The sequence below is a fragment of the Phyllobates terribilis genome, unplaced genomic scaffold, assembly GCF_046119375.1.
Source record: "Phyllobates terribilis strain yellow unplaced genomic scaffold, ASM4611937v1 Scaffold_170__1_contigs__length_4071412, whole genome shotgun sequence".
NCBI classification, from domain to species: Eukaryota; Metazoa; Chordata; class Amphibia; order Anura; family Dendrobatidae; genus Phyllobates; species Phyllobates terribilis.
Window position 1 is genome coordinate 1028804 of NW_027362930.1, and position 26048 is coordinate 1054851.

The 26048-nt window shown below is 47.6% G+C and overlaps 15 non-coding genes and 2 pseudogenes across 15 annotated transcripts; all 17 read right to left on the bottom strand.

The window, feature by feature from the left end:
* Positions 1–216: 216 nt before the first annotated feature.
* Positions 217–407, bottom strand: LOC141212117 (U2 spliceosomal RNA). Its single transcript, XR_012281934.1, has one exon. It is a non-coding gene; the product is annotated as a U2 spliceosomal RNA (small nuclear RNA).
* Positions 408–1522: 1115 nt separating this feature from the next.
* On the bottom strand, positions 1523–1713 carry LOC141212118 (U2 spliceosomal RNA). The gene has a single exon (XR_012281935.1). It is a non-coding gene; the product is annotated as a U2 spliceosomal RNA (small nuclear RNA).
* Positions 1714–2831: 1118 nt separating this feature from the next.
* On the bottom strand, positions 2832–3022 carry LOC141212120 (U2 spliceosomal RNA). Its single transcript, XR_012281938.1, has one exon. It is a non-coding gene; the product is annotated as a U2 spliceosomal RNA (small nuclear RNA).
* Positions 3023–4137: 1115 nt separating this feature from the next.
* On the bottom strand, positions 4138–4328 carry LOC141212121 (U2 spliceosomal RNA). Its single transcript, XR_012281939.1, has one exon. It is a non-coding gene; the product is annotated as a U2 spliceosomal RNA (small nuclear RNA).
* Positions 4329–5443: 1115 nt separating this feature from the next.
* LOC141212122 (U2 spliceosomal RNA) lies at positions 5444–5634 on the bottom strand. Its single transcript, XR_012281940.1, has one exon. It is a non-coding gene; the product is annotated as a U2 spliceosomal RNA (small nuclear RNA).
* A 1115-nt stretch (positions 5635–6749) lies between these two features.
* LOC141212123 (U2 spliceosomal RNA) lies at positions 6750–6940 on the bottom strand. Its single transcript, XR_012281941.1, has one exon. It is a non-coding gene; the product is annotated as a U2 spliceosomal RNA (small nuclear RNA).
* Positions 6941–8055: 1115 nt separating this feature from the next.
* Positions 8056–8246, bottom strand: LOC141212124 (U2 spliceosomal RNA). The gene has a single exon (XR_012281942.1). It is a non-coding gene; the product is annotated as a U2 spliceosomal RNA (small nuclear RNA).
* Positions 8247–9361: 1115 nt separating this feature from the next.
* Positions 9362–9547, bottom strand: LOC141211793 (U2 spliceosomal RNA). Its single transcript, XR_012281710.1, has one exon. It is a non-coding gene; the product is annotated as a U2 spliceosomal RNA (small nuclear RNA).
* A 789-nt stretch (positions 9548–10336) lies between these two features.
* On the bottom strand, positions 10337–10428 carry LOC141211882 (U2 spliceosomal RNA; annotated as a pseudogene).
* Positions 10429–11543: 1115 nt separating this feature from the next.
* Positions 11544–11734, bottom strand: LOC141211452 (U2 spliceosomal RNA). Its single transcript, XR_012281426.1, has one exon. It is a non-coding gene; the product is annotated as a U2 spliceosomal RNA (small nuclear RNA).
* Positions 11735–12846: 1112 nt separating this feature from the next.
* Positions 12847–13037, bottom strand: LOC141211506 (U2 spliceosomal RNA). Its single transcript, XR_012281479.1, has one exon. It is a non-coding gene; the product is annotated as a U2 spliceosomal RNA (small nuclear RNA).
* Positions 13038–14152: 1115 nt separating this feature from the next.
* Positions 14153–14343, bottom strand: LOC141212125 (U2 spliceosomal RNA). Its single transcript, XR_012281943.1, has one exon. It is a non-coding gene; the product is annotated as a U2 spliceosomal RNA (small nuclear RNA).
* Positions 14344–15459: 1116 nt separating this feature from the next.
* Positions 15460–15650, bottom strand: LOC141211533 (U2 spliceosomal RNA). Its single transcript, XR_012281505.1, has one exon. It is a non-coding gene; the product is annotated as a U2 spliceosomal RNA (small nuclear RNA).
* A 1115-nt stretch (positions 15651–16765) lies between these two features.
* On the bottom strand, positions 16766–16956 carry LOC141212126 (U2 spliceosomal RNA). The gene has a single exon (XR_012281944.1). It is a non-coding gene; the product is annotated as a U2 spliceosomal RNA (small nuclear RNA).
* A 1115-nt stretch (positions 16957–18071) lies between these two features.
* Positions 18072–18265, bottom strand: LOC141211613 (U2 spliceosomal RNA). The gene has a single exon (XR_012281581.1). It is a non-coding gene; the product is annotated as a U2 spliceosomal RNA (small nuclear RNA).
* A 5566-nt stretch (positions 18266–23831) lies between these two features.
* Positions 23832–23909, bottom strand: LOC141211822 (U2 spliceosomal RNA; annotated as a pseudogene).
* A 1115-nt stretch (positions 23910–25024) lies between these two features.
* On the bottom strand, positions 25025–25215 carry LOC141212127 (U2 spliceosomal RNA). The gene has a single exon (XR_012281945.1). It is a non-coding gene; the product is annotated as a U2 spliceosomal RNA (small nuclear RNA).
* Positions 25216–26048: the final 833 nt, after the last annotated feature.

Below are 26048 nucleotides of genomic sequence, written 5' to 3' on the forward strand. Positions count from 1 at the left end.
ATAGCATTGCATCACATTACATGGCAATGCAATGCACAGTTGCTGAAGTTGAACCAAAATGAGCTTGTAATCTGGCTTCTGCAACTTTGAACATGAAAAATCCAATGAGGAGAAGAAAAGCAAAGCCAAAGAGTCCATCCCAAAATCCGACAAACAAGCAAAATGAACAAAAAACATTGAATTCAATTCTTTCTGATTTTAGAAACTGCATTAAAGAAGGGGTGCACCGGTCCTGGAGATACTGCAATACCAGGTCAATGCGTGGAGTGGACAGAGCAAGCTCTTTTTCCATCTCCCTGTTCTAAAAATCCATTTAATATATGGTCCCCAGATAGGGGACGTATCAGATATTAAACTGATAAGAACAGATACTACACTTGATCTTAGCCAAAAGGCCGAGAAGCGATAACCAGAATTGGTTTCAAACTACGGAGCCACCCAAGGATCCTGAAAAGTCCATTTGTGGAGATGAGCTCCTGGACTCCCGTTAAGAAGACATGTTGTCAACCTCTAGATCCCTTACATGCCTGCACTTTTCGGCTTGCTGCTGCTGCAATCCACGCGTTTTAGATCTGGATAACTCCACCTCTTTAAACACAGCACCTTCACCCCCTGCTGTTTCCACCCGCCTCAACACCGTTGGAAGGGAGGAGAACCAATTAAGGCGGGGGGTGGGGTGGAACGAGCAGCTGTCTACCCTTAGCAGGAGGGCTCCTGATTACATACCTCTCCTGCTGCTGCTGCTGCTGGCTGTCCAGCAGCAGACTGAAGGTGGCTGCTGCTGTGCACAGGTATATAAAGGCTCAGAGCCTATTATGACACGCGCAGCCAGCGTTCCATTGCCACATTCCATCTACTGCAGGCAGGATACCTGGCTGGCTGAATGTCGCTGAGAAGCTCACAGAGACCGCCATAAGCAACAGTTTAACAGAATGCCACAGACTAATCAACCAAACTTTTTGGGTTGGGTTCTCTTTTATAGTCTGCAGGCATTAAATGAAAGAAGTCAGTGTTCCAGCAGAAGGAGACAACGTTTCAGAAAAGGCATTGTAGCAAACCAAAAAAGAAATTTTAAGCGCAGCAGAGTAACCAGCGCACATACCTGTTAGCTCAGGTGAGTTTAAAAGGCTGCTGTTGATAACAAGGGCATTTGCTAAATAGATGGTGTGTGTGCAACAATATACTGAAAGGTCAATTATATTGTGCAGCTTATCTCACCACCTGTAGTTATTTAGGTGAAAGCTCCAAAATGCTTGCCTAATATGTCTGTTTATCCAAAAGGAAGTAAAAAGGGAGAGCTAGAAAGATAGCATTGCATCACATTACATGGCAATGCAATGCACAGTTGCTGAAGTTGAACCAAAATGAGCTTGTAATCTGGCTTCTGCAACTTTGAACATGAAAAATCCAATGAGGAGAAGAAAAGCAAAGCCAAAGAGTCCATCCCAAAATCCGACAAACAAGCAAAATGAACAAAAAACATTGAATTCAATTCTTTCTGATTTTAGAAACTGCATTAAAGAAGGGGTGCACCGGTCCTGGAGATACTGCAATACCAGGTCAATGCGTGGAGTGGACAGAGCAAGCTCTTTTTCCATCTCCCTGTTCTAAAAATCCATTTAATATATGGTCCCCAGATAGGGGACGTATCAGATATTAAACTGATAAGAACAGATACTACACTTGATCTTAGCCAAAAGGCCGAGAAGCGATAACCAGAATTGGTTTCAAACTACGGAGCCACCCAAGGATCCTGAAAAGTCCATTTGTGGAGATGAGCTCCTGGACTCCCGTTAAGAAGACATGTTGTCAACCTCTAGATCCCTTACATGCCTGCACTTTTCGGCTTGCTGCTGCTGCAATCCACGCGTTTTAGATCTGCATAACTCCACCTCTTTAAACACAGCACCTTCACCCCCTGCTGTTCCCACCCGCCTCAACACCGTTGGAAGGGAGGAGAACCAATTAAGGCGGGGGGTGGGGTGGAACGAGCAGCTGTCTACCCTTAGCAGGAGGGCTCCTGATTACATACCTCTCCTGCTGCTGCTGCTGCTGCTGGCTGTCCAGCAGCAGACTGAAGGTGGCTGCTGCTGTGCACAGGTATATAAAGGCTCAGAGCCTATTTTGACAAGCGCAGCCAGCGTTCCATTGCCACATTCCATCTACTGCAGGCAGGATACCTGGCTGGCTGAATGTCGCTGAGAAGCTCACAGAGACCGCCATAAGCAACAGTTTAACAGAATGCCACAGACTAATCAACCAAACTTTTTGGGTTGGGTTCTCTTTTATAGTCTGCAGGCATTAAATGAAAGAAGTCAGTGTTCCAGCAGAAGGAGACAACGTTTCAGAAAAGGCATTGTAGCAAACCAAAAAAGAAATTTTAAGCGCAGCAGAGTAACCAGCGCACATACCTGTTAGCTCAGGTGAGTTTAAAAGGCTGCTGTTGATAACAAGGGCATTTGCTAAATAGATGGTGTGTGTGCAACAATATACTGAAAGGTCAATTATATTGTGCAGCTTATCTCACCACCTGTAGTTATTTAGGTGAAAGCTCCAAAATGCTTGCCTAATATGTCTGTTTATCCAAAAGGAAGTAAAAAGGGAGAGCTAGAAAGATAGCATTGCATCACATTACATGGCAATGCAATGCACAGTTGCTGAAGTTGAACCAAAATGAGCTTGTAATCTGGCTTCTGCAACTTTGAACATGAAAAATCCAATGAGGAGAAGAAAAGCAAAGCCAAAGAGTCCATCCCAAAATCCGACAAACAAGCAAAATGAACAAAAAACATTGAATTCAATTCTTTCTGATTTTAGAAACTGCATTAAAGAAGGGGTGCACCGGTCCTGGAGATACTGCAATACCAGGTCAATGCGTGGAGTGGACAGAGCAAGCTCTTTTTCCATCTCCCTGTTCTAAAAATCCATTTAATATATGGTCCCCAGATAGGGGACGTATCAGATATTAAACTGATAAGAACAGATACTACACTTGATCTTAGCCAAAAGGCCGAGAAGCGATAACCAGAATTGGTTTCAAACTACGGAGCCACCCAAGGATCCTGAAAAGTCCATTTGTGGAGATGAGCTCCTGGACTCCCGTTAAGAAGACATGTTGTCAACCTCTAGATCCCTTACATGCCTGCACTTTTCGGCTTGCTGCTGCTGCAATCCACGCGTTTTAGATCTGCATAACTCCACCTCTTTAAACACAGCACCTTCACCCCCTGCTGATTCCACCCGCCTCAACACCGTTGGAAGGGAGGAGAACCAATTAAGGCGGGGGGTGGGGTGGAACGAGCAGCTGTCTACCCTTAGCAGGAGGGCTCCTGATTACATACCTCTCCTGCTGCTGCTGCTGCTGGCTGTCCAGCAGCAGACTGAAGGTGGCTGCTGCTGTGCACAGGTATATAAAGGCTCAGAGCCTATTATGACACGCGCAGCCAGCGTTCCATTGCCACATTCCATCTACTGCAGGCAGGATACCTGGCTGGCTGAATGTCGCTGAGAAGCTCACAGAGACCGCCATAAGCAACAGTTTAACAGAATGCCACAGACTAATCAACCAAACTTTTTGGGTTGGGTTCTCTTTTATAGTCTGCAGGCATTAAATGAAAGAAGTCAGTGTTCCAGCAGAAGGAGACAACGTTTCAGAAAAGGCATTGTAGCAAACCAAAAAAGAAATTTTAAGCGCAGCAGAGTAACCAGCGCACATACCTGTTAGCTCAGGTGAGTTTAAAAGGCTGCTGTTGATAACAAGGGCATTTGCTAAATAGATGGTGTGTGTGCAACAATATACTGAAAGGTCAATTATATTGTGCAGCTTATCTCACCACCTGTAGTTATTTAGGTGAAAGCTCCAAAATGCTTGCCTAATATGTCTGTTTATCCAAAAGGAAGTAAAAAGGGAGAGCTAGAAAGATAGCATTGCATCACATTACATGGCAATGCAATGCACAGTTGCTGAAGTTGAACCAAAATGAGCTTGTAATCTGGCTTCTGCAACTTTGAACATGAAAAATCCAATGAGGAGAAGAAAAGCAAAGCCAAAGAGTCCATCCCAAAATCCGACAAACAAGCAAAATGAACAAAAAACATTGAATTCAATTCTTTCTGATTTTAGAAACTGCATTAAAGAAGGGGTGCACCGGTCCTGGAGATACTGCAATACCAGGTCAATGCGTGGAGTGGACAGAGCAAGCTCTTTTTCCATCTCCCTGTTCTAAAAATCCATTTAATATATGGTCCCCAGATAGGGGACGTATCAGATATTAAACTGATAAGAACAGATACTACACTTGATCTTAGCCAAAAGGCCGAGAAGCGATAACCAGAATTGGTTTCAAACTACGGAGCCACCCAAGGATCCTGAAAAGTCCATTTGTGGAGATGAGCTCCTGGACTCCCGTTAAGAAGACATGTTGTCAACCTCTAGATCCCTTACATGCCTGCACTTTTCGGCTTGCTGCTGCTGCAATCCACGCGTTTTAGATCTGCATAACTCCACCTCTTTAAACACAGCACCTTCACCCCCTGCTGTTTCCACCCGCCTCAACACCGTTGGAAGGGAGGAGAACCAATTAAGGCGGGGGGTGGGGTGGAACGAGCAGCTGTCTACCCTTAGCAGGAGGGCTCCTGATTACATACCTCTCCTGCTGCTGCTGCTGCTGGCTGTCCAGCAGCAGACTGAAGGTGGCTGCTGCTGTGCACAGGTATATAAAGGCTCAGAGCCTATTATGACACGCGCAGCCAGGGTTCCATTGCCACATTCCATCTACTGCAGGCAGGATACCTGGCTGGCTGAATGTCGCTGAGAAGCTCACAGAGACCGCCATAAGCAACAGTTTAACAGAATGCCACAGACTAATCAACCAAACTTTTTGGGTTGGGTTCTCTTTTATAGTCTGCAGGCATTAAATGAAAGAAGTCAGTGTTCCAGCAGAAGGAGACAACGTTTCAGAAAAGGCATTGTAGCAAACCAAAAAAGAAATTTTAAGCGCAGCAGAGTAACCAGCGCACATACCTGTTAGCTCAGGTGAGTTTAAAAGGCTGCTGTTGATAACAAGGGCATTTGCTAAATAGATGGTGTGTGTGCAACAATATACTGAAAGGTCAATTATATTGTGCAGCTTATCTCACCACCTGTAGTTATTTAGGTGAAAGCTCCAAAATGCTTGCCTAATATGTCTGTTTATCCAAAAGGAAGTAAAAAGGGAGAGCTAGAAAGATAGCATTGCATCACATTACATGGCAATGCAATGCACAGTTGCTGAAGTTGAACCAAAATGAGCTTGTAATCTGGCTTCTGCAACTTTGAACATGAAAAATCCAATGAGGAGAAGAAAAGCAAAGCCAAAGAGTCCATCCCAAAATCCGACAAACAAGCAAAATGAACAAAAAACATTGAATTCAATTCTTTCTGATTTTAGAAACTGCATTAAAGAAGGGGTGCACCGGTCCTGGAGATACTGCAATACCAGGTCAATGCGTGGAGTGGACAGAGCAAGCTCTTTTTCCATCTCCCTGTTCTAAAAATCCATTTAATATATGGTCCCCAGATAGGGGACGTATCAGATATTAAACTGATAAGAACAGATACTACACTTGATCTTAGCCAAAAGGCCGAGAAGCGATAACCAGAATTGGTTTCAAACTATGGAGCCACCCAAGGATCCTGAAAAGTCCATTTGTGGAGATGAGCTCCTGGACTCCCGTTAAGAAGACATGTTGTCAACCTCTAGATCCCTTACATGCCTGCACTTTTCGGCTTGCTGCTGCTGCAATCCACGCGTTTTAGATCTGCATAACTCCACCTCTTTAAACACAGCACCTTCACCCCCTGCTGTTCCCACCCGCCTCAACACCGTTGGAAGGGAGGAGAACCAATTAAGGCGGGGGGTGGGGTGGAACGAGCAGCTGTCTACCCTTAGCAGGAGGGCTCCTGATTACATACCTCTCCTGCTGCTGCTGCTGCTGGCTGTCCAGCAGCAGACTGAAGGTGGCTGCTGCTGTGCACAGGTATATAAAGGCTCAGAGCCTATTATGACACGCGCAGCCAGCGTTCCATTGCCACATTCCATCTACTGCAGGCAGGATACCTGGCTGGCTGAATGTCGCTGAGAAGCTCACAGAGACCGCCATAAGCAACAGTTTAACAGAATGCCACAGACTAATCAACCAAACTTTTTGGGTTGGGTTCTCTTTTATAGTCTGCAGGCATTAAATGAAAGAAGTCAGTGTTCCAGCAGAAGGAGACAACGTTTCAGAAAAGGCATTGTAGCAAACCAAAAAAGAAATTTTAAGCGCAGCAGAGTAACCAGCGCACATACCTGTTAGCTCAGGTGAGTTTAAAAGGCTGCTGTTGATAACAAGGGCATTTGCTAAATAGATGGTGTGTGTGCAACAATATACTGAAAGGTCAATTATATTGTGCAGCTTATCTCACCACCTGTAGTTATTTAGGTGAAAGCTCCAAAATGCTTGCCTAATATGTCTGTTTATCCAAAAGGAAGTAAAAAGGGAGAGCTAGAAAGATAGCATTGCATCACATTACATGGCAATGCAATGCACAGTTGCTGAAGTTGAACCAAAATGAGCTTGTAATCTGGCTTCTGCAACTTTGAACATGAAAAATCCAATGAGGAGAAGAAAAGCAAAGCCAAAGAGTCCATCCCAAAATCCGACAAACAAGCAAAATGAACAAAAAACATTGAATTCAATTCTTTCTGATTTTAGAAACTGCATTAAAGAAGGGGTGCACCGGTCCTGGAGATACTGCAATACCAGGTCAATGCGTGGAGTGGACAGAGCAAGCTCTTTTTCCATCTCCCTGTTCTAAAAATCCATTTAATATATGGTCCCCAGATAGGGGACGTATCAGATATTAAACTGATAAGAACAGATACTACACTTGATCTTAGCCAAAAGGCCGAGAAGCGATAACCAGAATTGGTTTCAAACTACGGAGCCACCCAAGGATCCTGAAAAGTCCATTTGTGGAGATGAGCTCCTGGACTCCCGTTAAGAAGACATGTTGTCAACCTCTAGATCCCTTACATGCCTGCACTTTTCGGCTTGCTGCTGCTGCAATCCACGCGTTTTAGATCTGCATAACTCCACCTCTTTAAACACAGCACCTTCACCCCCTGCTGTTCCCACCCGCCTCAACACCGTTGGAAGGGAGGAGAACCAATTAAGGCGGGGGGTGGGGTGGAACGAGCAGCTGTCTACCCTTAGCAGGAGGGCTCCTGATTACATACCTCTCCTGCTGCTGCTGCTGCTGGCTGTCCAGCAGCAGACTGAAGGTGGCTGCTGCTGTGCACAGGTATATAAAGGCTCAGAGCCTATTATGACACGCGCAGCCAGCGTTCCATTGCCACATTCCATCTACTGCAGGCAGGATACCTGGCTGGCTGAATGTCGCTGAGAAGCTCACAGAGACCGCCATAAGCAACAGTTTAACAGAATGCCACAGACTAATCAACCAAACTTTTTGGGTTGGGTTCTCTTTTATAATCTGCAGGCATTAAATGAAAGAAGTCAGTGTCCCAGCAGAAGGAGACAACGTTTCAGAAAAGGCATTGTAGCAAACCAAAAAAGAAATTTTAAGCGCAGCAGAGTAACCAGCGCACATACCTGTTAGCTCAGGTGAGTTTAAAAGGCTGCTGTTGATAACAAGGGCATTTGCTAAATAGATGGTGTGTGTGCAACAATATACTGAAAGGTCAATTATATTGTGCAGCTTATCTCACCACCTGTAGTTATTTAGGTGAAAGCTCCAAAATGCTTGCCTAATATGTCTGTTTATCCAAAAGGAAGTAAAAAGGGAGAGCTAGAAAGATAGCATTGCATCACATTACATGGCAATGCAATGCACAGTTGCTGAAGTTGAACCAAAATGAGCTTGTAATCTGGCTTCTGCAACTTTGAACATGAAAAATCCAATGAGGAGAAGAAAAGCAAAGCCAAAGAATCCATCCCAAAATCCGACAAACAAGCAAAATGAACAAAAAACATTGAATTCAATTCTTTCTGATTTTAGAAACTGCATTAAAGAAGGGGTGCACCGGTCCTGGAGATACTGCAATACCAGGTCAATGCGTGGAGTGGACAGAGCAAGCTCTTTTTCCATCTCCCTGTTCTAAAAATCCATTTAATATATGGTCCCCAGATAGGGGACGTATCAGATATTAAACTGATAAGAACAGATACTACACTTGATCTTAGCCAAAAGGCCGAGAAGCGATAACCAGAATTGGTTTCAAACTACGGAGCCACCCAAGGATCCTGAAAAGTCCATTTGTGGAGATGAGCTCCTGGACTCCCGTTAAGAAGACATGTTGTCAACCTCTAGATCCCTTACATGCCTGCACTTTTCGGCTTGCTGCTGCTGCAATCCACGCGTTTTAGATCTGCATAACTCCACCTCTTTAAACACAGCACCTTCACCCCCTGCTGTTCCCACCCGCCTCAACACCGTTGGAAGGGAGGAGAACCAATTAAGGCGGGGGGTGGGGTGGAACGAGCAGCTGTCTACCCTTAGCAGGAGGGCTCCTGATTACATACCTCTCCTGCTGCTGCTGCTGCTGGCTGTCCAGCAGCAGACTGAAGGTGGCTGCTGCTGTGCACAGGTATATAAAGGCTCAGAACCTATTATGACACGCGCAGCCAGCGTTCCATTGCCACATTCCATCTACTGCAGGCAGGATACCTGGCTGGCTGAATGTCGCTGAGAAGCTCACAGAGACCGCCATAAGCAACAGTTTAACAGAATGCCACAGACTAATCAACCAAACTTTTTGGGTTGGGTTCTCTTTTATAGTCTGCAGGCATTAAATGAAAGAAGTCAGTGTTCCAGCAGAAGGAGACAACGTTTCAGAAAAGGCATTGTAGCAAACCAAAAAAGAAATTTTAAGCGCAGCAGAGTAACCAGCGCACATACCTGTTAGCTCAGGTGAGTTTAAAAGGCTGCTGTTGATAACAAGGGCATTTGCTAAATAGATGGTGTGTGTGCAACAATATACTGAAAGGTCAATTATATTGTGCAGCTTATCTCACCAGCTGTAGTTATTTAGGTGAAAGCTCCAAAATGCTTGCCTAATATGTCTGTTTATCCAAAAGGAAGTAAAAAGGGAGAGCTAGAAAGATAGCATTGCATCACATTACATGGCAATGCAATGCACAGTTGCTGAAGTTGAACCAAAATGAGCTTGTAATCTGGCTTCTGCAACTTTGAACATGAAAAATCCAATGAGGAGAAGAAAAGCAAAGCCAAAGAGTCCATCCCAAAATCCGACAAACAAGCAAAATGAACAAAAAACATTGAATTCAATTCTTTCTGATTTTAGAAACTGCATTAAAGAAGGGGTGCACCGGTCCTGGAGATACTGCAATACCAGGTCAATGCGTGGAGTGGACAGAGCAAGCTCTTTTTCCATCTCCCTGTTCTAAAAATCCATTTAATATATGGTTCCCAGATAGGGGACGTATCAGATATTAAACTGATAAGAACAGATTTTTTTTTTTTTTATCGAAAGCCCGAATTCGTGTACAAAACCCGAGTGCGCTTAAAAAAGTGACAAGTGCCACAAAAAAAGTGCACTAGGATGCTGGTCTTCTTGAAACCCTCTCCAAAAGGAGAAGGGTCCCCCAAACCATTCCCCGTCCCTCCGAGCCAAAAGGCCACAGCGAGGAACAGGGACAAAAAGCCACCTCCAGCCGAAGCCAGAGGCGACCCAATCTTACCCCCAGCACCTGCCCGAGTTCTCACCCGAGCAAGGCACTGGGAGCCAAAGACTGTGCTCCCCTCCCGGAAGAGGGGAGCCAACAACGCTCTCCTCCCGAAAGAGGAGAGCCAGGGGGGTTCAGGGGGGAGCGGAACCTGATGGCCACACACTCCCCCCCTAGACCTGCCAAGAGAGGAACCCGTAAGGGAACCGCATCCCGACAAAATCCTAGTAGGACGTGACACACGTGAATAAGTGGACACACAGTGACAAAGAAATTAAATAAATAGTGAAGGTTTCACAGTATAATACTGCCCGGACCTTCGACCGGGAATTGAAAAATTCCCCATCCTAAGGCCAGAAGGCCCGGAATAAGGGTGTGTGCGAAGAAAGAAAATTTGAAGTGCTTGTGCAAATGTGCCATAAACTCAAGTGGGGTTCCCAATCCCAGTGAGTTAAGGCACCCCAGGGTCACCATTCCTGGGGCACTTCACACTTCGGGCTTTCGATCTTCCCCGGCCCAATGGCGTCGATCCTGGGGGGCCATGCTTTCCACCAGATGACTATATTAGCCACCTGGCGTACTAACAAGCGCCTAAACCCCAGTGTGCATAATGTATCAATCTACTAGGGCGGCCAACATCCAAAACCGCCTTTTCGAAAGATACTACACTTGATCTTAGCCAAAAGGCCGAGAAGCGATAACCAGAATTGGTTTCAAACTACGGAGCCACCCAAGGATCCTGAAAAGTCCATTTGTGGAGATGAGCTCCTGGACTCCCGTTAAGAAGACATGTTGTCAACCTCTAGATCCCTTACATGCCTGCACTTTTCGGCTTGCTGCTGCTGCAATCCACGCGTTTTAGATCTGCATAACTCCACCTCTTTAAACACAGCACCTTCACCCCCTGCTGTTCCCACCCGCCTCAACACCGTTGGAAGGGAGGAGAACCAATTAAGGCGGGGGGTGGGGTGGAACGAGCAGCTGTCTACCCTTAGCAGGAGGGCTCCTGATTACATACCTCTCCTGCTGCTGCTGCTGCTGGCTGTCCAGCAGCAGACTGAAGGTGGCTGCTGCTGTGCACAGGTATATAAAGGCTCAGAGCCTATTATGACACGCGCAGCCAGCGTTCCATTGCCACATTCCATCTACTGCAGGCAGGATACCTGGCTGGCTGAATGTCGCTGAGAAGCTCACAGAGACCGCCATAAGCAACAGTTTAACAGAATGCCACAGACTAATCAACCAAACTTTTTGGGTTGGGTTCTCTTTTATAGTCTGCAGGCATAAAATGAAAGAAGTCAGTGTTCCAGCAGAAGGAGACAACGTTTCAAAAAAGGCATTGTAGCAAACCAAAAAAGAAATTTTAAGCGCAGCAGAGTAACCAGCGCACATACCTGTTAGCTCAGGTGAGTTTAAAAGGCTGCTGTTGATAACAAGGGCATTTGCTAAATAGATGGTGTGTGTGCAACAATATACTGAAAGGTCAATTATATTGTGCAGCTTATCTCACCACCTGTAGTTATTTAGGTGAAAGCTCCAAAATGCTTGCCTAATATGTCTGTTTATCCAAAAGGAAGTAAAAAGGGAGAGCTAGAAAGATAGCATTGCATCACATTACATGGCAATGCAATGCACAGTTGCTGAAGTTGAACCAAAATGAGCTTGTAATCTGGCTTCTGCAACTTTGAACATGAAAAATTCAATGAGGAGAAGAAAAGCAAAGCCAAAGAGTCCATCCCAAAATCCGACAAACAAGCAAAATGAACAAAAAACATTGAATTCAATTCTTTCTGATTTTAGAAACTGCATTAAAGAAGGGGTGCACCGGTCCTGGAGATACTGCAATACCAGGTCAATGCGTGGAGTGGACAGAGCAAGCTCTTTTTCCATCTCCCTGTTCTAAAAATCCATTTAATATATTGTCCCCAGATAGGGGATGTATCAGATATTAAACTGATAAGAACAGATACTACACTTGATCTTAGCCAAAAGGCCGAGAAGCGATAACCAGAATTGGTTTCAAACTACGGAGCCACCCAAGGATCCTGAAAAGTCCATTTGTGGAGATGAGCTCCTGGACTCCCGTTAAGAAGACATGTTGTCAACCTCTAGATCCCTTACATGCCTGCACTTTTCGGCTTGCTGCTGCTGCAATCCACGCGTTTTAGATCTGCATAACTCCACCTCTTTAAACACAGCACCTTCACCCCCTGCTGTTCCCACCCGCCTCAACACTGTTGGAAGGGAGGAGAACCAATTAAGGCGGGGGGTGGGGTGGAACGAGCAGCTGTCTACCCTTAGCAGGAGGGCTCCTGATTACATACCTCTCCTGCTGCTGCTGCTGGCTGTCCAGCAGCAGACTGAAGGTGGCTGCTGCTGTGCACAGGTATATAAAGGCTCAGAGCCTATTATGACACGCGCAGCCAGCGTTCCATTGCCACATTCCATCTACTGCAGGCAGGATACCTGGCTGGCTGAATGTCGCTGAGAAGCTCACAGAGACCGCCATAAGCAACAGTTTAACAGAATGCCACAGACTAATCAACCAAACTTTTTGGGTTGGGTTCTCTTTTATAGTCTGCAGGCATTAAATGAAAGAAGTCAGTGTTCCAGCAGAAGGAGACAACGTTTCAGAAAAGGCATTGTAGCAAACCAAAAAAGAAATTGTAAGCGCAGCAGAGTAACCAGCGCACATACCTGTTAGCTCAGGTGAGTTTAAAAGGCTGCTGTTGATAACAAGGGCATTTGCTAAATAGATGGTGTGTGTGCAACAATATACTGAAAGGTCAATTATATTGTGCAGCTTATCTCACCACCTGTAGTTATTTAGGTGAAAGCTCCAAAATGCTTGCCTAATATGTCTGTTTATCCAAAAGGAAGTAAAAAGGGAGAGCTAGAAAGATAGCATTGCATCACATTACATGGCAATGCAATGCACAGTTGCTGAAGTTGAACCATAATGAGCTTGTAATCTGGCTTCTGCAACTTTGAACATGAAAAATCCAATGAGGAGAAGAAAAGCAAAGCCAAAGAGTCCATCCCAAAATCCGACAAACAAGCAAAATGAACAAAAAACATTGAATTCAATTCTTTCTGATTTTAGAAACTGCATTAAAGAAGGGGTGCACCGGTCCTGGAGATACTGCAATACCAGGTCAATGGGTGGAGTGGACAGAGCAAGCTCTTTTTCCATCTCCCTGTTCTAAAAATCCATTTAATATATGGTCCCCAGATAGGGGACGTATCAGATATTAAACTGATAAGAACAGATACTACACTTGATCTTAGCCAAAAGGCCGAGAAGCGATAACCAGAATTGGTTTCAAACTACGGAGCCACCCAAGGATCCTGAAAAGTCCATTTGTGGAGATGAGCTCCTGGACTCCCGTTAAGAAGACATGTTGTCAACCTCTAGATCCCTTACATGCCTGCACTTTTCGGCTTGCTGCTGCTGCAATCCACGCGTTTTAGATCTGCATAACTCCACCTCTTTAAACACAGCACCTTCACCCCCTGCTGTTCCCACCCGCCTCAACACCGTTGGAAGGGAGGAGAACCAATTAAGGCGGGGGGTGGGGTGGAACGAGCAGCTGTCTACCCTTAGCAGGAGGGCTCCTGATTACATACCTCTCCTGCTGCTGCTGCTGCTGGCTGTCCAGCAGCAGACTGAAGGTGGCTGCTGCTGTGCACAGGTATATAAAGGCTCAGAGCCTATTATGACACGCGCAGCCAGCGTTCCATTGCCACATTCCATCTACTGCAGGCAGGATACCTGGCTGGCTGAATGTCGCTGAGAAGCTCACAGAGACCGCCATAAGCAACAGTTTAACAGAATGCCACAGACTAATCAACCAAACTTTTTGGGTTGGGTTCTCTTTTATAGTCTGCAGGCATTAAATGAAAGAAGTCAGTGTTCCAGCAGAAGGAGACAACGTTTCAGAAAAGGCATTGTAGCAAACCAAAAAAGAAATTTTAAGCGCAGCAGAGTAACCAGCGCACATACCTGTTAGCTCAGGTGAGTTTAAAAGGCTGCTGTTGATAACAAGGGCATTTGCTAAATAGATGGTGTGTGTGCAACAATATACTGAAAGGTCAATTATATTGTGCAGCTTATCTCACCAGCTGTAGTTATTTAGGTGAAAGCTCCAAAATGCTTGCCTAATATGTCTGTTTATCCAAAAGGAAGTAAAAAGGGAGAGCTAGAAAGATAGCATTGCATCACATTACATGGCAATGCAATGCACAGTTGCTGAAGTTGAACCAAAATGAGCTTGTAATCTGGCTTCTGCAACTTTGAACATGAAAAATCCAATGAGGAGAAGAAAAGCAAAGCCAAAGAGTCCATCCCAAAATCCGACAAACAAGCAAAATGAACAAAAAACATTGAATTCAATTCTTTCTGATTTTAGAAACTGCATTAAAGAAGGGGTGCACCGGTCCTGGAGATACTGCAATACCAGGTCAATGCGTGGAGTGGACAGAGCAAGCTCTTTTTCCATCTCCCTGTTCTAAAAATCCATTTAATATATGGTCCCCAGATAGGGGACGTATCAGATATTAAACTGATAAGAACAGATACTACACTTGATCTTAGCCAAAAGGCCGAGAAGCGATAACCAGAATTGGTTTCAAACTACGGAGCCACCCAAGGATCCTGAAAAGTCCATTTGTGGAGATGAGCTCCTGGACTCCCGTTAAGAAGACATGTTGTCAACCTCTAGATCCCTTACATGCCTGCACTTTTCGGCTTGCTGCTGCTGCAATCCACGCGTTTTAGATCTGCATAACTCCACCTCTTTAAACACAGCACCTTCACCCCCTGCTGTTCCCACCCGCCTCAACACCGTTGGAAGGGAGGAGAACCAATTAAGGCGGGGGGTGGGGTGGAACGAGCAGCTGTCTACCCTTAGCAGGAGGGCTCCTGATTACATACCTCTCCTGCTGCTGCTGCTGCTGGCTGTCCAGCAGCAGACTGAAGGTGGCTGCTGCTTTGCACAGGTATATAAAGGCTCAGAGCCTATTATGACACGCGCAGCCAGCGTTCCATTGCCACATTCCATCTACTGCAGGCAGGATACCTGGCTGGCTGAATGTCGCTGAGAAAGCTCACAGAGACCGCCATAAGTAACAGTTTAACAGAATGCCACAGACTAATCAACCAAACTTTTTGGGTTGGGTTCTCTTTTATAGTCTGCAGGCATTAAATGAAAGAAGTCAGTGTTCCAGCAGAAGGAGACAACGTTTCAGAAAAGGCATTGTAGCAAACCAAAAAAGAAATTTTAAGCGCAGCAGAGTAACCAGCGCACATACCTGTTAGCTCAGGTGAGTTTAAAAGGCTGCTGTTGATAACAAGGGCATTTGCTAAATAGATGGTGTGTGTGCAACAATATACTGAAAGGTCAATTATATTGTGCAGCTTATCTCACCACCTGTAGTTATTTAGGTGAAAGCTCCAAAATGCTTGCCTAATATGTCTGTTTATCCAAAAGGAAGTAAAAAGGGAGAGCTAGAAAGATAGCATTGCATCACATTACATGGCAATGCAATGCACAGTTGCTGAAGTTGAACCAAAATGAGCTTGTAATCTGGCTTCTGCAACTTTGAACATGAAAAATCCAATGAGGAGAAGAAAAGCAAAGCCAAAGAGTCCATCCCAAAATCCGACAAACAAGCAAAATGAACAAAAAACATTGAATTCAATTCTTTCTGATTTTAGAAACTGCATTAAAGAAGGGGTGCACCGGTCCTGGAGATACTGCAATACCAGGTCAATGGTTGGAGTGGACAGAGCAAGCTCTTTTTCCATCTCCCTGTTCTAAAAATCCATTTAATATATGGTCCCCAGATAGGGGACGTATCAGATATTAAACTGATAAGAACAGATACTACACTTGATCTTAGCCAAAAGGCCGAGAAGCGATAACCAGAATTGGTTTCAAACTACGGAGCCACCCAAGGATCCTGAAAAGTCCATTTGTGGAGATGAGCTCCTGGACTCCCGTTAAGAAGACATGTTGTCAACCTCTAGATCCCTTACATGCCTGCACTTTTCGGCTTGCTGCTGCTGCAATCCACGCGTTTTAGATCTGCATAACTCCACCTCTTTAAACACAGCACCTTCACCCCCTGCTGTTCCCACCCGCCTCAACACCGTTGGAAGGGAGGAGAACCAATTAAGGCGGGGGGTGGGGTGGAACGAGCAGCTGTCTACCCTTAGCAGGAGGGCTCCTGATTACATACCTCTCCTGCTGCTGCTGCTGCTGGCTGTCCAGCAGCAGACTGAAGGTGGCTGCTGCTGTGCACAGGTATATAAAGGCTCAGAGCCTATTATGACACGCGCAGCCAGCGTTCCATTGCCACATTCCATCTACTGCAGGCAGGATACCTGGCTGGCTGAATGTCGCTGAGAAGCTCACAGAGACCGCCATAAGCAACAGTTTAACAGAATGCCACAGACTAATCAACCAAACTTTTTGGGTTGGGTTCTCTTTTATAGTCTGCAGGCATTAAATGAAAGAAGTCAGTGTTCCAGCAGAAGGAGACAACGTTTCAGAAAAGGCATTGTAGCAAACCAAAAAAGAAATTTTAAGCGCAGCAGAGTAACCAGCGCACATACCTGTTAGCTCAGGTGAGTTTAAAAGGCTGCTGTTGATAACAAGGGCATTTGCTAAATAGATGGTGTGTGTGCAACAATATACTGAAAGGTCAATTATATTGTGCAGCTTATCTCACCACCTGTAGTTATTTAGGTGAAAGCTCCAAAATGCTTGCCTAATATGTCTGTTTATCCAAAAGGAAGTAAAAAGGGAGAGCTAGAAAGATAGCATTGCATCACATTACATGGCAATGCAATGCACAGTTGCTGAAGTTGAACCAAAATGAGCTTGTAATCTGGCTTCTGCAACTTTGAACATGAAAAATCCAATGAGGAGAAGAAAAGCAAAGCCAAAGAGTCCATCCCAAAATCCGACAAACAAGCAAAATGAACAAAAAACATTGAATTCAATTCTTTCTGATTTTAGAAACTGCATTAAAGAAGGGGTGCACCGGTCCTGGAGATACTGCAATACCAGGTCAATGCGTGGAGTGGACAGAGCAAGCTCTTTTTCCATCTCCCTGTTCTAAAAATCCATTTAATATATGGTCCCCAGATAGGGGACGTATCAGATATTAAACTGATAAGAACAGATACTACACTTGATCTTAGCCAAAAGGCCGAGAAGCGATAACCAGAATTGGTTTCAAACTACGGAGCCACCCAAGGATCCTGAAAAGTCCATTTGTGGAGATGAGCTCCTGGACTCCCGTTAAGAAGACATGTTGTCAACCTCTAGATCCCTTACATGCCTGCACTTTTCGGCTTGCTGCTGCTGCAATCCACGCGTTTTAGATCTGCATAACTCCACCTCTTTAAACACAGCACCTTCACCCCCTGCTGTTCCCACCCGCCTCAACACCGTTGGAAGGGAGGAGAACCAATTAAGGCGGGGGGTGGGGTGGAAAGAGCAGCTGTCTACCCTTAGCAGGAGGGCTCCTGATTACATACCTCTCCTGCTGCTGCTGCTGCTGGCTGTCCAGCAGCAGACTGAAGGTGGCTGCTGCTGTGCACAGGTATATAAAGGCTCAGAGCCTATTATGACACGCGCAGCCAGCGTTCCATTGCCACATTCCATCTACTGCAGGCAGGATACCTGGCTGGCTGAATGTCGCTGAGAAGCTCACAGAGACCGCCATAAGCAACAGTTTAACAGAATGCCACAGACTAATCAACCAAACTTTTTGGGTTGGGTTCTCTTTTATAGTCTGCAGGCATTAAATGAAAGAAGTCAGTGTTCCAGCAGAAGGAGACAACGTTTCAGAAAAGGCATTGTAGCAAACCAAAAAAGAAATTTTAAGCGCAGCAGAGTAACCAGCGCACATACCTGTTAGCTCAGGTGAGTTTAAAAGGCTGCTGTTGATAACAAGGGCATTTGCTAAATAGATGGTGTGTGTGCAACAATATACTGAAAGGTCAATTATATTGTGCAGCTTATCTCACCACCTGTAGTTATTTAGGTGAAAGCTCCAAAATGCTTGCCTAATATGTCTGTTTATCCAAAAGGAAGTAAAAAGGGAGAGCTAGAAAGATAGCATTGCATCACATTACATGGCAATGCAATGCACAGTTGCTGAAGTTGAACCAAAATGAGCTTGTAATCTGGCTTCTGCAACTTTGAACATGAAAAATCCAATGAGGAGAAGAAAAGCAAAGCCAAAGAGTCCATCCCAAAATCCGACAAACAAGCAAAATGAACAAAAAACATTGAATTCAATTCTTTCTGATTTTAGAAACTGCATTAAAGAAGGGGTGCACCGGTCCTGGAGATACTGCAATACCAGGTCAATGCGTGGAGTGGACAGAGCAAGCTCTTTTTCCATCTCCCTGTTCTAAAAATCCATTTAATATATGGTCCCCAGATAGGGGACGTATCAGATATTAAACTGATAAGAACAGATTTTTTTGATTGAATATATCTTTTATTAGCACAAAAAATAAGTTAACAGACAGTGTACAGTGCCGCAGCCCAGTACACACAGAATTCTACATCATATTTACATAGCATGAGGATACGACGCACTAACTAGACACATCACACCCCTATGCTACACAAAACACTCAATCTGAAAGAAAAAGCATGTCAATTAATACAGTACGACGAACCGTGATAAGGGATGGGGATTGGGAAAAAGGGGATGGGGAGGGGAAAATCACAGGCCCGAAGCTTTATTGAAAGACAAGACACATAAGAGGAGAGGGGGAGGAGGGGTTTAGTCCTCGTCCTCGTCCTCCGGACCGTCCATGATGGAATAGTCTCTGAGCAGGCTGTGGATCAGCCTGCGGCAGTCCTGGATGGACATCCTCTCCATCCTCAAGATGAGCCGGTTCCTGGCGACCCAAACGGCATCCTTGAAGCAGTTCATAAGGCGCCAAGCCTCCTGGATGGCTCCGACGGTATGAACCCCAGGGAAGAGTCCGTAAAGCACAGAATGGTGCGATAGGCTCGCCCTGGGGACAGAGTTCCTCAGGTCGTCCTCAAGTGCAGTCAATAGGCGCTGTGCAAATCCGCAGTCCCAAAAAGTGTGCAAAGATGTTTCCTCCACGAAGGGGCACCTTGGGCAGTACCGGGTCTTGCACAGGTTCCGGGCATGCATGAATGACCGGACGGGCAGTCCGCCCTGAATCGCCATCCACGACAAGTCCTTGTGCCCGTTGGTCAGCCTGTCAGACGACACATTTGTCCACACAGTCTCCAGCGTGTCCTGGTGAAGTCCTGTGATGTTCTCCACGTCATCCTTGGCTCTGATTAGCTTGTGGATAGTTTTGGGCTTCCACAAGTCGGGCTTGAGTCCCTCCAGTTGATGCTCCCCCACAAATCGAACGACGTCTCCGTAGAACCATGGCGTCGTCCAGTTGTAGGGGAAGGAGCTGTCCCACTTGTCCCAGCCGAGTCGCCTCCAAAGAGGAAGCAGGAAGAAGCGAGACATGGACCTGCACGCGGAGCCATTCTTGACTTGCAAAGTCCGGCGGACACAATCACACACAAAAGAGGATCGCAGGAGGGTGGGGATATCTGGAACGCCCTTCCCACCCTTGCGAGGCTCCTTGTACATGACGGCCCGCCTGACTCTGTCCATCTTGGATCCCCAGACAAAGTGAAACACTGTCCTGGTAATGGCCCTGCACACAGTGACGTGTGGGGGCCAGGCCTGCGCCGTGTACTGCAAGACGGGCAGGACCTCATTACGCAGGACGAGTGCCTTACCCTCACAAGTGAGGTGTCTGAGGCTCCAGAGTCCGATCCGTTGCTTCACCTTGGCCAAGCGTTCTTGCCAGGACTTGAGGGCCGCTCCTTCCTTCCCGAACCAGACTCCCAGCACCTTGAGGAAATCCGGTTGAATGTTGAAGGGGAAGGGGGCGGAGGAGGCCGGCTGCCAATCCCCGAAGAGCATGGCTTCCGACTTCCTGCAGTTGACTTTGGCCCCTGAAGCCCGGCCGAACCTCTCACACGTCTGGACGAGGGCGTCGACTGAACCACGATCAGCGCAGAAGACGGTGACGTCGTCCATGTAGAGCGAGCACTTGACCTCGTGTCGTCCCGGACCCGGTGCGGTGATCCCTCTGATCTCTCCATTCTGCCGGATAGCCTCTGCGAAGAGTTCTATAACACAAACAAAAAGAAGAGGTGATAGAGGGCAGCCTTGTCTGACCCCAGAGAGGACAGGGAAGGGGTCAGTCTTCCAGCCGTTCACCAACACCGAGCTGTGGATATCAAAATACATCAGACGGACATACGAACAAAACATGTTACCCAAACCTAACCGGTGCAGAGCTCGGCCCATGAACTCGTGGGAAACCCGGTCGAAGGCCTTCTCCTGATCCAAGGAGACCAGGGCCGCGTGTGCGCGGCGGACCTTGATGTACTCGACCGTGTCCCGCACGAGAGCGAGGCTGTCTGCGATGCGACGTCCAGGGATGCCGCAGGTCTGGTCCGGGTGGATGATCCGTCCGATGACCGTCTTAAGTCGTGTCGCCATCGTCTTGGCCAGGATCTTGTAGTCCACGTTGAGCAGAGTGATGGGACGCCAATTCCTCAGGTCGCACCTCTCTCCCTTCCGCTTGTACAGGATCGTGACCATTCCTTCCCTCAAAGATGGAGGCATTCTACCCTCCACCACCATCTCCTCGTACAGGTCCAACAGGTCCGGACAGATGAGGTCTCCCAGCGCTACATAGAGCTCCGCTGGAAGACCATCACTGCCCGGGGTCCTGCCGGTCCTAAAGGATTTAGCGGCAGAGAGCAATTCGCCCACCATCAGAGGTTTGTCCAAGGCTGCCGTGCCTGCAGGATCAAGATGGTTAGTGATACCTGATAGGAACTTATCAGCAGCGTCGGGGTCGGTAGTCTTGTGGGAGTAGAGTTCGCTGTAGAAGTCGCTGACGACCCTCATCACGTCCTCCTTCCCACGTCGCATGTTTCCGCTCTCGTCTCGCAGCTCGTTCAGGGGCGTGTGACCGGCATGAAGTTTCCTGAAAAAGAATGAGTTACATTTCTCACCCTTCTCCAGATTCTCCACTTTGGAACGGAAGATGATTCGCTTGGACTCCTCCTCAAAGTGCCTTTTCAGGCTCTTCTTGGTCTCCTCCAGCTCCTCCCTCACGTCCCAGCCGCAGTGAAGAAGGTCCTGCAGCGACCGCAGCTCGCGCTGCAGCCCTCTGAAGTCCCTCCTCTTCTCACACTCCTGTTGTCGACCCTTGGCCTGAAAGAAACAGCGAAACTCAAGTTTAACATATTCCCACCAATCAGAGACTGTTTGGAAGCTACCCTTGTAGGACTGCCACATTGCGTAGGCTGCTCTCAGCTCCTCCACGACTTCATCCTGAGCCAGCAGAGCACAATTCAGCTTCCAGGAGCCGGGGCCGGACGGAAAACCGTCGCCGAGGACACCTTGTAAGTGAATGGCTCTGTGGTCGGAGAAGAAGCAGGAGACCATCGAGTGCCTACTCTGCCTGACTGCCCGAGAGGTGAACACAAAGTCAATCCTGGAGCGGAGTGAGCCATCGGGTCGGCTCCACGAATAGTTCGTGGAGCCTCTCCCCATGGAGCCCACCACGTCCTGAAGAGAGGCCTCGGTTACCATCTCGATGAGCAGCTTGGACGTGATGTCCAACTTGGCAGATGTGCCAGAACTACGACCGTCCTCCTCGATGGGGCAGTTGAAATCCCCGGCCATCACTAAGGTCCTGGTGGTGGCAAGCTGAAGCCGCAGGGTCTGGAAAAGCTCCAAACGCTCATTCTTCAGTGGGGACGCATACACGTTGATGAACCTGACAGGTTCTCCCGCCCAGTTGCCATCTACAACAAGAGCCCTGCCGCAGATGAGCTCCTGGACGGACTCAAGCGTGAATGCGCCCCCCCCTGATCAGAATTGCGACCCCCGCAGACTTGCAGTCACCCCCACCGGACCAGTAGGATGGACCGTGGGACCACTCCCTGGCCAGATGTTTGAAGGACCTAGAGGAGGGAAGGGAACATTCCTGCAACATATAAACATCACACAACTGGGAAGTAAGGAAGGCATAAATAGTCTGACGTCTGAACTTGTCCTTGATGCTCCTGACATTAATGGAAAATAAGTTAATATTAGCCATCATGTAGGGAAAAAAGAAAAAGTTAGCGCAGGCAATACACCTTAGTTACCACTCCGGTCGGGTGGTCCCTCGTCGGTGTTGACTGCTGGTGACGGGATCACCAGCAGGCCCTCTTCCTCCATCTGGTCAAGCAGCGCGGCCTCAATCTCGGCGACCACCAGTTCCTCCTCTTCTGGCTCGGCCACCAGGGTCTCAACCATGTGCTCCATCTCTTCTGGCTCAGGGAGGGTATCCTCCTTTTCGCCTACGAAATCCAGAATCTTCTTTTTGGAGGATTCAGTAGCAGGGCTGTCCTCCACCATTCCTCTTTCCCCGGGTTGGAACTGGGGAGACAAGAAGGGGAAAATCCTCCTCGGAATAGATAGCGGCGGGTGGAGGAAAGGTTAATTCCACCGCTACCATGGTCTGGGGAGGGAGAGTGGCTGCCGGGGCAGGGGAAAGGACACCTGCTGAGGAGTAGGGGAAGGAGGAAGAGGAAGTGGAATCCTCAGCAGGGGTGGCCGGGGTGGGGGGGGATTGGACGGGGGTGGCAGGGGGAGGGATCGAGAGAGGGGTGACAGAACTCTTACCCTCCTTTGACTTTTTCTTCTGCTTCGGAGCTGCTGGGACCGTCGCTGGGGCTTTGGCCACCGACTCCTTGACCGCTTTGGCCTTGGTCGTCTCGGCCTTGGCCGCTGGGGCCTTGGTCGTCGCGTCCTTGACCTTCACAGGCCTGGTCGTCGGGGCCTTGTCCTCCGTAGCTGGGGTCGTCGCAACCACCGATGCCCAGGATCTCTCACGCCTGGGGCAATCCTTGTACAGATGAGCCGCCAGCCCACACAGGTTGCAGGACGTCTTCTTCGGGCAGTCCTTCGAGCTGTGTCCCGTCACTCGACAAATCCTGCAGGCATCCTCCTTGCAGTCCTTCATCTCGTGGCCGTTCTTGCCGCATCTCCTGCAGTTCCGCGGCATGTCCGGGTAATAGATGAGGCCGTAGGAGTTGCCCAGGGAGAATGTCGGGGGCAGGTGCCGAAGTCCGTCTGAGTACGCCAGGTCCCTGTGAAGTCTAACGGTCACCGACCACTTACCTGTCCAGAAGCCGAGTCCATTCAGGATGTGAGAGGGTTCCTTCACAACCAAACAGAAGCGTCTCAGGAAGGTACAGATGTCTTGGCCTGGGGTGTGCGGGTTGCGCATGGAGACCGTGATCCTCCTTTCATCCCTCTGGATAGGGCAGCTACCTGTAAAGGCAGAGAAAGAATTATCCGGTCCTTTTGCGCTTACCATTTCCCAGAACCTCCTGCAGGTGTTCACAGTGGCGAAGGTGACGAAGAAGATCCCCGTCAAGAAGGTCTGGATGCTGAGGGTGTCCGACCTGGAGAAGCCTCGATCCAGCAGCATCTTCTGGCAGAACACGTCCGAGGACATGTCCGGCACCCTCCCATCCACTTCCTTCAGCTTCAGGGCCACCGTCTGCCGCATCCATGGCTCCAGGGCTGGAGCTTCGTGGCGGGGCTTCTGGGGTCCCTTCTGCTGGCCAGTCGTGGAGGCAGAGTCCTTGGGGTCAGAATCGGCTCCTGGCTGGGCCCTCCTGGCTGTCCCCAGCTCCAGGCTCTTCTTTTCGGCCTTCCTCGCAGCGCTTGCCATGGCTTTCCTCCTGCAGTTACTTCTTGGAGCTGGATCTGGAACTCTTCCCGGAATGGGTGGAGCTATGCAGATTCTTCTCCCGTCGTGTTCTGGACAAATTCCCCGAAAGGTCTTTGTCTCGATGATTTTCTTCCTCGAAGATTCCACAGGACAGCCCGATTCTTCTCCGAGTCTTCGTCTTCTTCTGGATTCTTTAGAGCTTCTTCCTCCCACCGATATCCGCCTTCGTTCTCTGATGTCAGCTGGGCTCCGAAGCTCTTCTCCTTCCGAGTTCGATCGCTCTCGTCAAGTGTAGATCGTAGCTCTTGTGTTCTTAAAAGAACAGATACTACACTTGATCTTAGCCAAAAGGCCGAGAAGCGATAACCAGAATTGGTTTCAAACTACGGAGCCACCCAAGGATCCTGAAAAGTCCATTTGTGGAGATGAGCTCCTGGACTCCCGTTAAGAAGACATGTTGTCAACCTCTAGATCCCTTACATGCCTGCACTTTTCGGCTTGCTGCTGCTGCAATCCACGCGTTTTAGATCTGCATAACTCCACCTCTTTAAACACAGCACCTTCACCCCCTGCTGTTCCCACCCGCCTCAACACCGTTGGAAGGGAGGAGAACCAATTAAGGCGGGGGGTGGGGTGGAACGAGCAGCTGTCTACCCTTAGCAGGAGGGCTCCTGATTACATACCTCTCCTGCTGCTGCTGCTGCTGGCTGTCCAGCAGCAGACTGAAGGTGGCTGCTGCTGTGCACAGGTATATAAAGGCTCAGAGCCTATTATGACACGCGCAGCCAGCGTTCCATTGCCACATTCCATCTACTGCAGGCAGGATACCTGGCTGGCTGAATGTCGCTGAGAAGCTCACAGAGACCGCCATAAGCAACAGTTTAACAGAATGCCACAGACTAATCAACCAAACTTTTTGGGTTGGGTTCTCTTTTATAGTCTGCAGGCATTAAATGAAAGAAGTCAGTGTTCCAGCAGAAGGAGACAACGTTTCAGAAAAGGCATTGTAGCAAACCAAAAAAGAAATTTTAAGCGCAGCAGAGTAACCAGCGCACATACCTGTTAGCTCAGGTGAGTTTAAAAGGCTGCTGTTGATAACAAGGGCATTTGCTAAATAGATGGTGTGTGTGCAACAATATACTGAAAGGTCAATTATATTGTGCAGCTTATCTCACCACCTGTAGTTATTTAGGTGAAAGCTCCAAAATGCTTGCCTAATATGTCTGTTTATCCAAAAGGAAGTAAAAAGGGAGAGCTAGAAAGATAGCATTGCATCACATTACATGGCAATGCAATGCACAGTTGCTGAAGTTGAACCAAAATGAGCTTGTAATCTGGCTTCTGCAACTTTGAACATGAAAAATCCAATGAGGAGAAGAAAAGCAAAGCCAAAGAGTCCATCCCAAAATCCGACAAACAAGCAAAATGAACAAAAAACATTGAATTCAATTCTTTCTGATTTTAGAAACTGCATTAAAGAAGGGGTGCACCGGTCCTGGAGATACTGCAATACCAGGTCAATGCGTGGAGTGGACAGAGCAAGCTCTTTTTCCATCTCCCTGTTCTAAAAATCCATTTAATATATGGTCCCCAGATAGGGGACGTATCAGATATTAAACTGATAAGAACAGATACTACACTTGATCTTAGCCAAAAGGCCGAGAAGCGATAACCAGAATTGGTTTCAAACTACGGAGCCACCCAAGGATCCTGAAAAGTCCATTTGTGGAGATGAGCTCCTGGACTCCCGTTAAGAAGACATGTTGTCAACCTCTAGATCCCTTACATGCCTGCACTTTTCGGCTTGCTGCTGCTGCAATCCACGCGTTTTAGATCTGCATAACTCCACCTCTTTAAACACAGCACCTTCACCCCCTGCTGTTCCCACCCGCCTCAACACCGTTGGAAGGGAGGATAACCAATTAAGGCGGGGGGTGGGGTGGAACGAGCAGCTGTCTACCCTTAGCAGGAGGGCTCCTGATTACATACCTCTCCTGCTGCTGCTGCTGCTGGCTGTCCAGCAGCAGACTGAAGGTGGCTGCTGCTGTGCACAGGTATATAAAGGCTCAGAGCCTATTATGACACGCGCAGCCAGCGTTCCATTGCCACATTCCATCTACTGCAGGCAGGATACCTGGCTGGCTGAATGTCGCTGAGAAGCTCACAGAGACCGCCATAAGCAACAGTTTAACAGAATGCCACAGACTAATCAACCAAACTTTTTGGGTTGGGTTCTCTTTTATAGTCTGCAGGCATTAAATGAAAGAAGTCAGTGTTCCAGCAGAAGGAGACAACGTTTCAGAAAAGGCATTGTAGCAAACCAAAAAAGAAATTTTAAGCGCAGCAGAGTAACCAGCGCACATACCTGTTAGCTCAGGTGAGTTTAAAAGGCTGCTGTTGATAACAAGGGCATTTGCTAAATAGATGGTGTGTGTGCAAAAATATAGTGAAAGGTCAATTATATTGTGCAGCTTATCTCACCACCTGTAGTTATTTAGGTGAA